The 3401-nt window shown below is 40.8% G+C and overlaps 1 protein-coding gene and 1 long non-coding RNA gene across 4 annotated transcripts in view; one reads left to right on the plus strand and one right to left on the minus strand.

Annotated features, from left to right (window-relative positions):
• The window catches only part of LOC116528044, a 1610-nt gene extending 153 nt beyond the window's left edge, over window positions 1–1457 (plus strand). The window contains exons 2-3 of the long non-coding RNA XR_004258822.1: window positions 30–136; window positions 172–1457. This is a non-coding gene — a long non-coding RNA (uncharacterized LOC116528044). The remainder of the gene's footprint in view (window positions 1–29; window positions 137–171) is intronic.
• DPP6 (dipeptidyl peptidase like 6) overlaps window positions 1–3401 on the minus strand; it is a 1109512-nt gene that overhangs the window by 739294 nt on the left and 366817 nt on the right. The gene's annotated exons all lie outside the window — the stretch shown is intronic.

A 3401-nucleotide genomic window follows, 5' to 3' on the forward strand; every position in this document is an offset into this window, starting at 1 on the left:
TCCCCGGTAATCATAGTGAGTGTCCCCAGGTAAGCCCCATGAGCAGGTGGCACATGTGTCCCCATGTAATCATAGCGAGCAGGTGGCATGTTTGTCCCAGGTAAGCCCTGTGAATAGGTGGCACATCTGTCCCCAGGTAAGCCCCATGAGCAGCAGCACACATGTCCTCAGGTAAGCCCCATGAGCGGGCAGCACATCTGTCCCCAGGTAATCCTAGTGAGTTTCCCCAGGTAAGCCCCATGAGCAGGTGCCACATCTGTCCCCACATAATCATGTGAGCGGGCAGCATGTCTGTCCCAGGTAAGCCCTGTGAGCGGGCAACACATCTGTCTCAGGCAATCCCTGTGAGTGGGCAGCATGTCTGTCCCCAGGTAAGCCCTGTGAGTGGGCAGTACCTCTGTCTCCTGGGCCTGGTGCCAGCCCACTGATGAGCACAGAGGCCTCAGCCAGGAGTGAGGGAGCACACGCGTCACCCTCCAGTCTAACCTGATGTTTGCAGCCCCAGCACCGGCACCAACAGCCCTCAAGAAAGAATAGAATTAGATGTGGGAGAAGCAAGCTATCGGGAAGTAAATGATCATGGATCCTGGTTTATGAAATACCACTCATTCTTATTGGAAATGAGCTATATCCCTAACAATTTTAAGAGCAAATACCTTATGTAAATGTGGATCAAATGCTTCAGAAAGAGCTTCCAGATTGAGCTTTAATTGAATTTAAACTAAATATAACAACTTTGCAAGACTGCTTCAAAGAAAGCCCTGAAATTCATTTTGAAGGCGGAAGTCACTCCGGCCTCGGCAGGACAGAAGTACAGGTGAAGGCAGCTGTTTACTTATATAATTACTTGATATAGGTCAAACCCAAAAGTCTTTGGGGATCACTGAAGGCAATTCAGTCTGCAAACGTTCATATTCTTTGCTATGGTTTGTTTCCCTGGAGACTCCATTTTCTCCTGTTATAAATAACCCCAATGTGTCTAGCCAGTCCAGGCATCAGACCCTTTGATACAGTTCTGATTGTTTGGACAGGAAAACGGTGCCCGAGGATCTCTCCCTGGCTGCTGTTGGCTGCTTGTTGAAGACCCACTCTATGGCTGCTGGTGTGAAACAGTAAGGCAGGCCTGATGGTCAGAGGGAGGAGGAGGGTGGCCAGAAGGAGGACAGTCTGATGGCCAGGGGGAAGAGGGTGATGGTCAGAGAGAGGAGGGTGATGGTCACAGGGAGGAGAGTCTGATGACCAAAAGGAATAGGGTGATAGTCAGAGGGAGGAGGAGGATGGTCACATGGAGGAGTGTCTGATGGCCACGGGGAAGAGGGTAATGTCAAAGGGAGAAGAGTGATGATCAGAGGGAGGAGCATGATGGCCAGAGGGGAAGGGTCTGATAATTAGAGGGAGGAAGGTCTGAGGGTCCATGTGAAATAGGTCTGATGACCAGTGCTCAAAGTTCATGAGTAAGTCTAATACCTAAAGAAGAACGATGGGCAGTAGTAAAAATACAGCTACGTACCAAGAGGGCTGTTATATACCAGACACTATAATCTGTGCTTCAAGATGCTGTTGCCAATTATTATAGCAACTTGCTAAAGTAAGTATTACTATGACTTCTGTTACCCATATGAAGAAACACAGGCTCACCTTTGTTTCTAGGAGAGCTTCTAGGAGAGTTTCCTAGTCTCTAGAAGACAGGAAACAGGCTCAAAGTCACTTAGCTAGTAAGTGATACGTCATCTAACCCCATCTCTTTCTAATAACGTAGGTTTATTTTATATAACAGATGGAAGGTACGTTTGTTAAAATAAGGCATTTTGAGGTATCACAGCCTTATAGGATACCTCTTGACTATATTTTGTTCTCTTTCCAGTTTGATTTTTAACTGGATCCTCAGTACACGAAATTCTTTACATTTCCACATCACGACTGTCACCCCTCCACAGCACGCCACCTCTGATGCACACACAACATACAAACACACAAAAGATGATGTGGTGACGCTTTCTGTGATGGGAACAATCATTCTTCATCCTTATTTTATATCTTTGGGCTCTCATAAGGTAATTACCTTCACACCAACTTTCACACAGATCTGGAGAGAAGTGAGCCCATTGTTTCTAAAGCTGTGTCCTTCCTTAGCTTTATATGCAAATTTTGAAATTTTACTGAATGTAAAATAAGATGATATTTTAGTTAAAGAGAATAGTCTCGTGTGTTTATTTTCAGTAATTACTATAATCATGACGAATGTAGTCAGTCAGTTGAAAGGTCCCTGGGATGATGTGACACTTTAAATAGATAGCTAAAATAATACGTATTATAGTTGAATTGGGAATCTCTAATATGGCTTTAGAAGAAGAAGAGAAAAAATGAATTTTTGTCTGTCATTGTAGACAGAGTACTGGCGTGTTCTGGCTGGAAAATGTACATTAGAAATGAGGTACATTAGGGATTATTAGACTTCCCCAACCCTACCAGAATACACAATTCCCCCCAATGCACATGGAACATTCTCTGAAATAGACCATATGTGAGGTAACGAAATAAGTCTTCATAGTTTTATAGTTTTTAAAAGGTTGAAATCAAATCACACAAAGTGTCTTTTCTGATCACAACAGAATGAATTTAGAAATCAATAACAGATGGAAAACTGGAAAATTCACAAAAATATTTGGAAATTAAACAGCCTTATAAATTACCAAAGTATTAAAGAGGAAACCACAAGGGAAACACAAAAATACTTTGAGCTGAATAAAAACAAAAACACAACACAACATACCAGGACTTATGGGCTGCAATGAAGAGAGCCATTAGAAGGAAAATTAAAGCTGTAAAATCAAACACCGCATGTTCTTGCTCATAGGCGGGTGTTGAACCATGAGAACACATGGACACAGGGAGGGGAGCATCACACATTGCGGTCTGTCGGGGGGACTAGGAGAGGGACAGTGGGCAGTAGGGAGGTTGGGGAGGGATAACATGGGGAGAATTGCCAGATATAGGTGATGGGGGGATGGAGGCAGCAAACCAGATTGCCATGTATGTACCTATGCAACAATCTTGCATGATCTGCACATGTACCCCAGAACCTAAAGTGCAATTATATATATATATATATATAAAATATATATATTTTTCTTTCTTCCTATATATTTCTTTGTATTATATATTATATATTATATATATAATAGATTCTATCATATACATATTATATATTATATATATCTATTATATATTATATATATAATATATAATTTATAATATATATTATATATTATATAGAATAGATATTATATATAATATATAATATGTGTAAAATATATATCTATTATATATATATCTATTATATATAATAGATCTATAGAAAAAGTATTAAAATATTAAAGAGGAAACCACAATATTATATA

This window comes from Sapajus apella, unplaced genomic scaffold (assembly GCF_009761245.1).
Source record: "Sapajus apella isolate SASKATOON/1434 unplaced genomic scaffold, GSC_monkey_1.0 scaffold56, whole genome shotgun sequence".
Lineage (NCBI taxonomy): Eukaryota > Metazoa > Chordata > Mammalia > Primates > Cebidae > Sapajus > Sapajus apella.